This window comes from Theropithecus gelada, chromosome 14 (assembly GCF_003255815.1).
Source record: "Theropithecus gelada isolate Dixy chromosome 14, Tgel_1.0, whole genome shotgun sequence".
Classification (NCBI taxonomy): Eukaryota; Metazoa; Chordata; class Mammalia; order Primates; family Cercopithecidae; genus Theropithecus; species Theropithecus gelada.
Genome location: NC_037682.1, coordinates 54,889,669 through 54,901,833, shown reverse-complemented (window position 1 = coordinate 54,901,833; position 12,165 = coordinate 54,889,669). Strand labels below are relative to the sequence as shown.

At 47.1% G+C, this 12,165-nt stretch overlaps 1 protein-coding gene across 7 annotated transcripts in view; it reads right to left on the bottom strand.

Moving 5' to 3' along the window:
* The window catches only part of MRVI1 (murine retrovirus integration site 1 homolog), a 119,246-nt gene that overhangs the window by 64,615 nt on the left and 42,466 nt on the right, over nucleotides 1-12,165 (bottom strand). The window contains exon 1 of one of the 7 annotated variants that reach the window (XM_025355243.1): nucleotides 4,658-4,687. The exons of the other annotated variants lie outside the window; for them this stretch is intronic. The gene's annotated coding sequence lies outside the window, so the exon portion shown is untranslated. Of the gene's footprint in view, nucleotides 1-4,657; nucleotides 4,688-12,165 lie in introns of those variants that run through there. 7 annotated transcript variants of the gene reach the window in all.

The window sequence follows — 12,165 nt, the reverse complement described above, 5'->3', positions numbered from 1 at the left end:
GTGCTCAAAGGCATCTGAGTTACTGCCCTGTGTCATGTAGTTTTCATCCTGGCCTGGTTTTCTAGAGCACAGGAGGTTTGTGCTTAAAATCTCTCCCGCCCACATCATCTGGGCAGCCTCATGCCTATCACCATGGGAACGCCAATGGAAACTCTGACTGTGCTTATAGCATGCACGGGCTTCTTTCCCTGGATTTTATTCTGACCGTGAAAATTTGAGCTCTGAAAGTTGCCTTTTTCATGTCTATCATATTTAGAGAATTTCTTTCTTGTATGAGTCCTCTGATGAACAAGAAGAAATGCATTTTGGCTAAAATATCATTTTTACGTGCATTCTATCATATGGCTTCTACCACCCCTTGTGGTGGGGCTTTACAAACTCCTGGCATGCATTGATGAGGATGAGCTATTTAAAGTGGCAGGAGGGCCAAGCGTGAGCTAACTCCATGTTGTAGTCTGAAAAAATAATTGTGGTGGTATTAGGAGAGTTACAGTATGTATCCATTTCTAAGAGTTTCATATATTCAGGCTGCAAAATAAGTAAAATACATATTTTATTTTATTTATTTATTTATTTTGAGATGGAGTCTCACTCTGTCTCCCAGGCTGGAGTGCAGTGGCATGATCTCGGCTCACTGCAACCTCTGCCTCCTGGTCAAGCAGTTCTCATGCCTCAGCCTCCCGAGTAGCTGGAACTATAGGCGTGCACCACCATGCCCAGCTAATTTTTATATTTTTAGTAGAGACGGGGTTTCACCGTATTGGTCAGGCTGGTCTCCAACTCCTGGCCTACAGTAATCTGCCCACCTTGGCCTCCTAAAGTGCTGGGATTACAGGTGTGAGCCACCACCCCTGGCCTTTGTTTATTTATTTTTAATCTTATTGACACTATCTACTTCTCAAAGCGATTTAAAGTAACCAACAATAAAATATAAGACATGAAAACATGAGACTATATAAATGGGGGAATGATGGATGATTTGACAAACATAAATATCCCACAGACAAAGAGAAGCTCATGCTCCTAACTGTCTATGATTGGGGGTTGTGGTTAAACTATTTGCCCTGAAACCTAATGAAGCCGTGATCCATGTAGCTCAGTCTCTGAGAAGGCTCACCTTACAGAACTGTTCAACAGAAACAAAACCAACAGAGAAGGAACTTCTTTCTGTACTCTCACCTTTCAAACGACATGGAAGGGGAACAAATCTTCACTCCCATCCTCACCTCTCCTCTGCCTTTTTCTCTTTGCTTCACTTTTCTCATGCCCCGCTCTCTGACGACTCTTCCCCTGCTTGCCTCGCTGCTCAGATCCTCTGTCTACCTTCTCTCTCAATTTCTCCCACTCCAGCCTTTACTCCCGCAGCTCCATCTAGTTATTTTTTGTGCAGATTGTCTTCATTTGTTCGTATGATTGACTCACAAACATTTACTGAAGAGTCTTGCAGAGCAAAGAACTTCTCGGAGAAGAGAGGGGCACTGGGCTGGCAGTGATCAGATTCTGTTTGGCATCCAAGAAAGGCATGTAGTCTGTGAACACTCCCACATTATTGGACCTTATTCTGTCCATTCATCCAGCAAACATTCATTGAATGCCTGTTGTGGCCAGGGTCTATGCTAGGGTCTGGGGAGACAAAGGTGGACTGGGCAGGCCTCTGCAATGCTTCTCATTCATTAGCATGATGGAATGGGGAGAGAAGGGGAAGTAACCTCCACTATTATTACTAATAGTGTCCTTGGTGTTGATACCTACCAGGTAAATGGGTACAAGGCACTGGAGTGAGCTGCCTTCTGATAGAAACTTTCTCTGCTTGCTGGCTAATGGCTACTTGAAGCAAAGCTCTCCTGACTGTAGGCACCTCACTGGGGAGGAGGACCAGGGAGAGGTGACCACACAAAAAGGCAGAAACAAGCCATGGGTGGCAAGTGCCAAGCATGTAACCGCAGACACTCACAATTCTAAGTGGCTTACAAGGCAGGAAGCATAAAGCAATCGGGGGAAATCCTCTAATCCCTTGATGGAACATCCTGGAAGGCTCTTCACGCTTGCCTTCTAATGTGTGCAAAATACCCAAGTCATAAAATCATAGTGTTATTTCCCTCATCAGCTCACAGAATCATTGAGCAAGCTCTGGGCGACTTCTCCTTTTCTGCAAAACTGTTTTTGTGGGAACATTCAGGTCTTGTGGGGGCTGTTTTTCACTCTGTCAGGGACTGGGGAGACAGTAATCCAGGAGAGAGTGTGTGGGAAGATTCTAGGGGCCCTCTGGGGTGAATTCTGCCAGATTTTAGCGCAGTGCACACACGTATCCCTGCTCCCATTCTGAGCTGCCAAACACAAGGCAGGCGTTCGAGAAAGCTTGGGAGAACCGTGAGACCAAGTATCACTGGCCAGGCAACTTACTGGCTTAGGGGCTTCCGGGCCTCAGGCTCAGAAGTCACACCACCTTATGGCATACTTTTTAGCTGTATAACCTTGGGCAAGTTACCTTGCCTCTCTGTGCCTCTGCTACCTCATCTGTAATGGAACTATCTCACAGGGTAGTTATAAGAATCAAACAGGTTGATATAGAAATAGGATTTCTGGATAAAGCACAGGATGTCCCTGTTATATTTGAATTTCAAATGTACAACAAATAACTTTTTAGTATAAGTGTGTCTCAAATATTCCATGGACATAACTGTATTATTTCTCTCTCTCTCTCTCTCTCTCTCCTGAATCTTGCTACGTGCCCAGGCTGGTCTCAAATTTCTGGGCTCAGGTGATCCTCTCACCTGAGTAGCTGGGACTGCAGGTGTGAGCCACCATGTACAGCACATAATCATATTTTCATTTGCCAAATCTGGTAACCCTAGATGGCAAGCCTGTGGAAGGGCACCTAGCACTGAGCAAATGCTCACTAAGCATTAGATGTTATGTTCCCTTATTATTCCCTTTGGGATTGAATTAATGACTTTAGCATTTGGTTTGGAGAAGATTGTTGCTCTTAGTTCTGGGTCTCATCAACCATTTGGAGTTAAACTGGGAGGGTCCAGCATCTCTCCTGCGGCTTCTGACCACATAAGCCCAAGTGATGAAGGACCCACCTCCAAGGCCACCTTCACCTGGCTCCACTCCCTCTCTCACCCTCTGCTTCTCAAACCAATCAATGCCCTTCCTGGGTTACAGACATGGAAGCACAGAAACAAACGTGGCTAGAGGGAAGTGGCAGTTACTCAGGTCCACTGTATGGTGGGCCCTGTCCCAGACCCTCCTTGTGTTTTCTCACCAAATCCTCCCAGAAACTCAGTGAGTAAATAGGACACCATCTACAAATTGGGGGTGATAATACCTCTGGCACTCATAGAATTGTGAAGAGGAAATGAGAAGATGAAAGTGCAGGCCACGAGCGTGGAGTAGAAGATTGATATCTTTCTTTTTTCTCTTCTGCTTTTCTATTTTGATCTCCACTTTATCAATGCAAAAATTGATTTGTCCAGGGCTGTGCCACTTGTAAATAGTGGAAGTGACTGAACACAGGCTGTGTCCTTCCCATGACACCATGCTGCTCTTACAGCTGCATCCCCAGTCTTTGGTCTCACCTCCTCTGGTTCCCGGTGCCCTGCTGGCCTCTGACACTCTTATTCTTCCAAGCTGCACTCTCCTTCGCAGAGGGTACCTCTTCCTCCAGGAAGCCTTCAAACCAGCACGAGGCTGAACACACAGCTGGAGAAAGGGACAGCAGGGGCAGAGGATGCCCTTGGTTCACTGCCCTTCTCACTCATCCGTGGGCCCAGTCTCCCTGGGTGTCCATTTCCCTTCCCTGGAATCAGCCAAGCACTGAGGGCTGGGTCATCTCCCAGAAGCTCACCCTCGAATAAGCCAGCAAGCCACATTTTGTTCTCCTTAAATAAATCTTATAGAAACATTTAAATGTTTATTTCACTCATAAATTCTCAGGAATGCACAATAGTTTTCCTAACTGCCTGGACACAGGGATAAATATAGGCCAGTGTCATAGATGGGAATATTAGCTTCCTTTCCCCAGAGTCACACGGCTAGGCTCAGGCTAGGAAACTGTAAGGAATAGCCCCAGCCCCAGCTCCAGTCCACTCCAGCGCAGGCAGGCATTGGGGGTTTAGATCCTGTAGATGGGCACTGGCAGATAGCCCAGGAGAGGAGGACCCGCTGGGAGGCAACGCGGGCTAGTGAAGAAGTCGGGTAGGCCTAGACCAGAATCCCACCTGGGTGACCTTGGACAAGTTACTAGTTACCAAACTTCTCTTTCATGGTCTAAAACATTATATAGAGCTAATAATCACTATTCTCTAGGCTTGTTTTAAGTATTAAATGAGAGAAAGCAATAATAATGACAGTGAAGGTGCTGGTGGTGAGTGGACACTGTGAGACTGTATCCCCAGATCCCTGTCTTATAGCCTGGAGGGCAAACAGGGTAGAGAGGAGATCCAGCAGCAAAAGCAGCCAGTGCTCTTACAATAGGATAAAAGGACTCTCTGGGCCGGGCGTGGTGGTCCACACCTGTAATCCCAGCACTCTGGAAGGCCAAGGTGGGTGGATCACAAGGTCAGGAGATCGAGACCATCCTGGCTAACACAGTGAAATCTCATCTCTACTAAAAAATACAAAAACAAAACTAGCCGGGCATGGTGGTGGTCACCTGTATTCCCAGCTACTTGGGAGGCTGAGGTGGGAGAATGGTGTAAACCCCGGAGGTGGAGCTTACAGTGAGCCAAGATCACACCACTGCACTCCAACCTGGGTGACAGAGCGAGACTCCATTTCAAAAAAAAAAATAATAATAATAATCTCTGGGGACTTGAAAGAAAATTATTATCCCAGCGGCAAGTCCTAGGGGCACAGGAGAGAGCAGAAGTGACTCGGCTGAGGTCTGCTGGACATGGGACTCCTCCCTGCCAAGCACAGAGGGTCAGTTCCCTGGCTCCCCGAAGGCTCCACGGTGTCCTCCCTTGCACCATGGGCCTGCCCTGCCTCTGGTAGATCCTCTTTCCTGCCATTGTGCATTTATTTCTAGAAGTCAGGGATAAAGAACAACTGCCTTGTTGATCACTGTTTTTACTCTCATGCCAACAGACTCTGGGAGTGTGGAAAAGCACACAATGTGTGTTAGCTTTATTCCAAGGAGAGTAACTCAGCTAATAGTTCATCCATCATATCTTCTATCCTCCCTTCCTTCCTCCCTTCCTAACACTACTCCACCCTCCATTTATTCTGCTTTTTAACGCAGTCATTTAATTATCTAGCCAGCCAATTATCTACCCAACCTATCACAACACAATCAAGCATCCATCCACCTTTCTACCCATCCCTCCCTCCCTCCCTACCTCCTTCCCTGAGCTCCCACCGCAAGCTGGAGCCTATGCTTATGGGTGGAGATACACATGTGAAAGGCACAGTCTGTGGCCCCCAAGTAGCTCACACATAGCCCGATGTGGGGAGACAGAAAAACAAACAACAGCAATCTGTTTCATTTGCTTACAATAGGAACTAAGGGAAAATAATTGTAATATGCATTTCTGACTGTCCGTAACCGTCAACATTTCTAAAACACTTTTTGCCTTGTTTTAGGCACTTCCACAGCTAAATTCTCACAGCTCTTACCCTGTGACCAGAACCACTAGAGGCCAGCCTGGTGGAACTGTCCTCTTGAGCTCTTTTTCATAAGGATGGGGCATCAAGCACCTGCTTCCCATGCCTGGGGCCTCTGGTGTCCTTGCCAGGGCCCGGAAAGGAAGGACAACCTGGCAGGATGACATCAGCAGGAAACTTGAGTTTGAATCTCCATTTGACCATAGCACAGCTAGGTGATCTTTGACAATTACATAAACTCTCAGAGACTCCATTTCTTCATTTATAAAATAGAGATAATAATATCTACCTTGGAGGGATTAGACCACGTACCAGGTGCCCAGTATTTGCTACCATTATCTTGTATACCAGATACTAATATTTTACTGATAATTTATTTTATTTTATTGAATCTTAATTGAGGCTGTTCTTGCACAGGATGTGATAAGTGGAAATGAACTCAGAATATGAATTCAGAATCCTTGACGGAAGCATCCAAGTACTTCCTGGTTTCTGGTGATTACAGTGCCCTTACCTGCCTCAGTTTTCTCATCTATAAAGTGGGATAACAGTCATGCCTGTGTCTTGGAGTTGTTGTGAGTTGTTATGTGTAAAGTGCCTAGAGCAGTGCCTGGCACATGGGAGGCACCGTATGAGGGTTCTCACTGGGAAAGTTGGGGGGCAAGGGGATCCCTACTCTACACAGTCCTTACCAGGTTCCAGGTGTTTTACATGCTTTGTCTGTTTCTTCTTCTTCTCATTCCTGACAGATAATTGGTCCTTTGGGTCATATGACTTTTCTCCAGTGGGGGAGCGCACACGGTTCCCAAGGAGTTTCCAGGGAGGTATAGGCAGAACCTCTCTGTTGGCCAGTGAGGACAGGGCTTGAACAGCCAAAAGGAGTCAAATGGATACAGAAGTTGGCAATCTGCCTTCGGCAGTAAAGTATATGGCTAAACTCGAGATATTCCCATAGACAGCACAGAACAAGGCTTCTCCAGGTCCTGATGGGAGAAGGCCGTGGGAGAACACAAGAGCAAATTGGATCTGACAGAACTGGCATTTGGTAGTAAATCTACCAGGAAGTGAGCTTCCTAAGAGCAGGACCTTAGTTAGTTAATGCTCAATAAACATTTGTTGAGCAAAATTCAATAAACATTGACTGAGTAAATGTACTTCATTTCCTCAATTCCATATTTATTGAGTGCCTACCATGTGTAAGTGAATAGTCATCCCTTGCCTCTGTGCTCAAGCTCTATTGCACATAATGGGGTATTTTTGGAATAGAAATAAGAAAACAATTAATTATAGCCCATTTCCTCAGCTTACAACCATTAGACAGTAGAATCAGGCCTTGCTATTTCCTTATTATGTGATTTTCAACAACTGGCTTAACCTTTCCAAGCCTTAGTATCCTCATCTGTGAAATGTATGTAGTCATCACTACCATGTAGGAGTGTGTTCTGAAGGTTAAATGCCTAGAAAACACTATGAACCTGTGTGTTAGTTTCTTTCCCTTCATCTGGATGAGATACCTAACTTCTCTAAATTCACACTTTCATGGGGGTGACTCTCTCTGCTCTGTCTACCTCACAGTGGTTTTGCACTTGCAATGACACATGTGGAAACTTTTTGCAAACTATTTTGTGCTATAGGGACTGAGCACCTCTTGTGAGCTAAGTACTTTGCTCATCACTTTATATATACTATTCTGATAATTAAAGTCAAGCTGACTGGGTTTGAATTTAGCCTCAGTCACTTCCTTAGCTATGTTACCCACTGCATATTACTCTTCCGTGTTTAAATTCTTTATCTGTTAGTAGGAATACTAATAGTATTCCCAGGAGTATTGTCAGAATTAGGTGAGATAATGTAACAAACAAAACAAGCCTAATATGGTGCCTGGCACATAGTGAGTTCTCCATAAAGGTTAGCTGTTGTTAGTGGCTATTCCTATAACCCTTAGTTTCTAGATAAGGAAACTGGGGCAAGGTGAATCACTTATCCAAGGTAGCAGTCAAGGATGTGAAGCCTAAGTTCTTCCTGCTCTGCCATGCTGCTTCTACCTCACATTCCTATGAGCCTTTCCTGTACCTTCTGGAACTCCCGGCTGCTTGGTCATCCTCCTCTTCTAAAAGGACAGATGGGTTGACTCTGAGCCCAGCCCACTGACAGAGGATGTAAGCCAGGAAAGGCCTCCTACAACCTTGCTCACTATTTTTACTCTCATGCCAACAGACTTTGGGAGTGTGGAAAAGCACACAATATGTGTTAGCTTTATTCCAAGGAGAGTAACTTTATTCCAAGGAGAGGATATCTACTATCCTCTCTTCCTCCCTCCCTTCCTAACATTAGTCCTCCCTCCATGTCTTCTGCCCTTTAATGCAGTCATTTAATCATCTAGCCAGTCAATTATCTACCCAACCCCAGATTTCTTATGGTGGCACTTATGTCAGTCCCCATTTCTGAGCCAAAAGAGGAGGAAGGCTAGCAGCTCCATGGCCAGAGGTTCTAGGTGCTCCACAAGCAGATCCCTTCCTATAAGGGCCACACAAACAGGACTGCTTCTCTGGCGCACACTCCAACTTCATCTTGTTACTTAAAAGTTAGGGGAGGGGAGGGGCGTGGATGCCACTCATCAGTGGAGTGCTGCAGTGACCTTAAGTCACAACAGCTACTGCATAACAGGGCTGAGCATCCATGTCTGCCTAGAGCATCAACGAATGAAACACAACGTAGATGCTCGGGGAGACCCAGAGTGTCTCATGCATGTGGCCTAAACCAGGCAATAGCATGGTGGACTGTGTTTCTAGGAGTCGACGTGCCCTTCCCCTTCCTCAATGTGTCCATGCCCCTTCCTCATTCTTCAGCCAAGCAATCAGACAGCCCACTCAGGTTAAAGTTGGGCTGTTTGATTACCTGGCTGAAGGAGAATGAGGAAGGGGCATAGACAGGCATGTGACATGCAGCTTCGGTTGCTGGCCCCATGAGCTTGTGCTCCCGAAGGGCTGGCAGGCAGAAGGGTGATGCTTTGGCATTCCCCTGACAGCGAGCTCTGAAGTTGGCCCCTCTGAGGTGAGTGGCTTTGGGAACACAGGACAACGTACTGTTGGCCCAGGTCCCAGAGCTCTCACAGAGGACCCAGGGGCAGTAACAGTGCTCAGTGCAGGGTATGGACTAAGCATGGGCTCTGGGGTCAGGCTGCCCAGGCCTGGGAATGATAATACCTACCATAAGGCTAATTATAGGTTAAATGAGTTAATACGGTAGACAAGTGCCTGGCACAGGGTTAGCTATTATTATTAAGTGGCTTTGTGTGCAATGGAGGTAGGGGAGCAGGGGGAGGTGGTAGGTAGCTGGGGTGCTGGAACTGGTGATATGAAGAGGTGAAGTCTGCTTATGAGTTCACACTGATCTGCCCCTGGGGGCTTCTAAAACCCTTTGGAAGAGGATGGGAGTTGTTCAGGTGGAAGCGAGAGCCAATGAAAACTGGGCTCTTTCAGTTAACGTGAGCCTCTTTGTACCCTCAGGTTTACAAGGCACTTCTGAGATGCTGCACTGTCCAGGTGAGTCAGCTTCCTACTGTGGCTGCTGGTCACAGTCCAGGAAATCATCCAGGCCTAGGTAAGATTGCATCTGGAGCCTGGGGCCAGGTCCGGGACCCTACAGTGAGGGGGAGGTGGGCTGGTATGTGTCCTGAGCGGAGGTTAGGAAGGCTCTGAACACTGTCACGGGAGCAAATACTGAAGAAACTAGAGAAAAAGAGACTCTGGGAAGACTCAGAACTGCCTTCCTGCATCTGTAGGATTTCACCCCACTATAGGTTGTATGGAGGGCAGAACCAAGGGAGAGTCTTGGGGGAGGCAGATTCCAGCTTGACCAGGACAGAGCTGGCCAACCAGTGCACAGGCTTCCTTGGGAGGTGGTGAGCTTTTCATTATAGAACTATTCCTACAGATTCCTACACCAGGCCCAGTGGTACATGCCTGTAATCCCAGCACTTTGGGAGGCCGAGGTGGGCAGATCACTTTAGGCCAGGAGTTCGAGACCAGCCTGGCCAACATGGCGAAACCCCATCTCTACTAAAAATACAAAAATTAGCCAGGCATAGTGGTGCAGGCCTGTAGTCCTGGTTACTCAGGAAGCTGAGGCATGAGAATCACTTGAACCTGGGAGACGGAGGTTGCAGTGAGCCGAGATCACACCACTGCACTCCAGCCTGGGTGACAGAGCAAGACTCCATCTCAAAAATAAAAAGATATATTCCTACAGATCCCTGAGACCTACCTCAAGAGATTCCAATTCAGTAGGTCTTGGATGGCTGAGGAATCTGGTATTCAAAAAATTCCCAGGGTGACTGAGTGGGGTTCACATTATAGAGAGCTTTGCCTGCCTAGGCAGAGCTTAGATGTGACCTGGGATTCTTCTAGCACTGGCAGTCTGTCATTCTGTGGTCCCCTAAGGTCCCACGCTTGTGTCCTGACAGCGTCTATTCCTGCTAGAACCCCTTGGCTACAAACTCTTCCCTTTGAGTCTCTCCCTGTTCAAGGGCCAGTGCAGAAAACCCCACTCAGGACATAGCCTTGCAGAGTACATTGTTGCGGGGCTTTTTTTGTGTGGTATTTGATTGCAGCTTCTGATTAAGGACCTGAAGGGTATGTCTGTCTGTGCATGCATGTGTATCTGCGCATGTGTCTGTGTGTGTGTATGTGTGTGTACATGCAGAAAGAGAAACACGATCTAGTCCTACAGATTTTGTGTTTGTGTGTAAGAAGGCCTCGGCTAGTGCTCATGCCAGTGATGGGAAATAGGGGCTGGAACCTGAGGAATCACAACTAGGGCTGGACCCCTGGGAGCTGTAAACTTAGAGGGATGCTCTGTTCTTTGCCTGCTTCGCAGACTGGGAATTCGGGCAGGATTGGGACTTCCAGCCGAGTCATCCTGGCCAACCCCGCTTCCTTGGCTCCCTGGCCTCAGATTCTCCTAGGGACTCAGGTTCCAACCCCCTGAAGGCTCCAGGCCAGCTCCTGAGGCCTGACCCTCCCGAGGCCGTGACTACCTGAGAAACCCAATGTGGGTTGTCTGGTGGGTGCAATAGTGGGAGAAGCACTTTACCCACCATGCCTGGTTGCCTTCTGAAAAGCTTTGAAATGCCCAGGGCAAGGCAGTAAGGGAAGAGGGCAAAAGAAAGTTGAGTTTGATGTGGACTTTGGTTGGGGAGTCTAAACTGCCCCAGCTTCATGGTCCCTCAGGCTATAGAAGGCACTTGAAGGCTGGGCTGAACAGGCAGAGTCCAGGAGGCAGCAACTAACCCTTGTACTGGGTAACACATAAGAAACCAGCAGCACGGCAAAGTTGACAGACTTGGTCTCAAGTTTCTTGGCCAAGACAAGGTCTCTTGACCAGAACGTAGAGGAGCTGGGATTGAAGCCCAGCTTGGTATGACTGCACAGTTTATATTCTTAAATCCTGTGGTACGTGTCCTCCCTGATAGGATCTAGGCCTCCCAGCTCCCGGCTCCCCTGAATTCCTCCTGGCCTTCCTAACCATCGTGGTTTCAAAACGCTCATAGGTACAGCACCATTAGGTTGGCACGATGAATTTCTAGAGGTTGCCACAATGCGGGGAGGGTTCCATGAGCCTGCCTGCCACGAAGTTGAGAGTAAGGGATATCTGATTGGCTAGTGGGAGCTCCAAATTCCAGTTCCCCACAAGTTCAGTCTCCCTGTGACCCTGAGCCAGAACCAGACTCTTATTAAATAATGGATGGTCTCTGAAGACCCTTCAAGTGCCATGATTCTCTCTGCGCTCATGGGAAATCAAGACTATAGAGAGAATGTTTGCAGGTACTGATAGCTTCTGCGTTATTGGGGCCCAGCAGAAGGACCCATGAGGGAAGAATGCATGAGGGAACATTATTTTTACAAATGGGTAGATTCTTAGTGAATATTCTCAAGTTATGATTACATTTGTTTTCTTACACATTACAACTCTGGGAACTTAAATAACAAACACTTTAAAAAGAATGGCCCTTTGGATCTCCATATCCCAAACCCATAGGATCAAGATATTGTAGAACTTGGCAGTCTTGTGGGTGGGGAGATGCCCTTCCCTTGAATGTCTAAGTGACAGGTGTTTATGTTGTCTGTTTTGTGTTTCCTGAGGATATACTTTGAAAGAACTTTTAATTATAAAGTTTTGTAACCAGGAAGAACTTAACTCAATATAAAAGCCTGTCTTCACTGACAGCAGAGGTGCATCTTTGCTGGTCTTTCATTATCTTACATTTTAGGAATGCTTTTATTCTTGGGGCAGCTGTTTGGGGGAGTTGCCCAGGATGTAGGAGCTAGATTTTGCCTGAGAATCTGATTCAAGGGCACTACCATTGTTAGTGAAGTGGAAGGGGCCAGGGATGGTCATTTTCAGAGGAGTCCAGGGTGAGGAAATAGGGATGCTAAGGAGACAGAGGCCAAGAAAGTCACGGCCTGAGGGTCTGGAAGCAGTCGCCTTTGAACGCAGTTGTGAGTGTCTTGTCTCCTTTCCTTAATCCCTAAGCTTTTGGAACTTGGCACCCTCCAG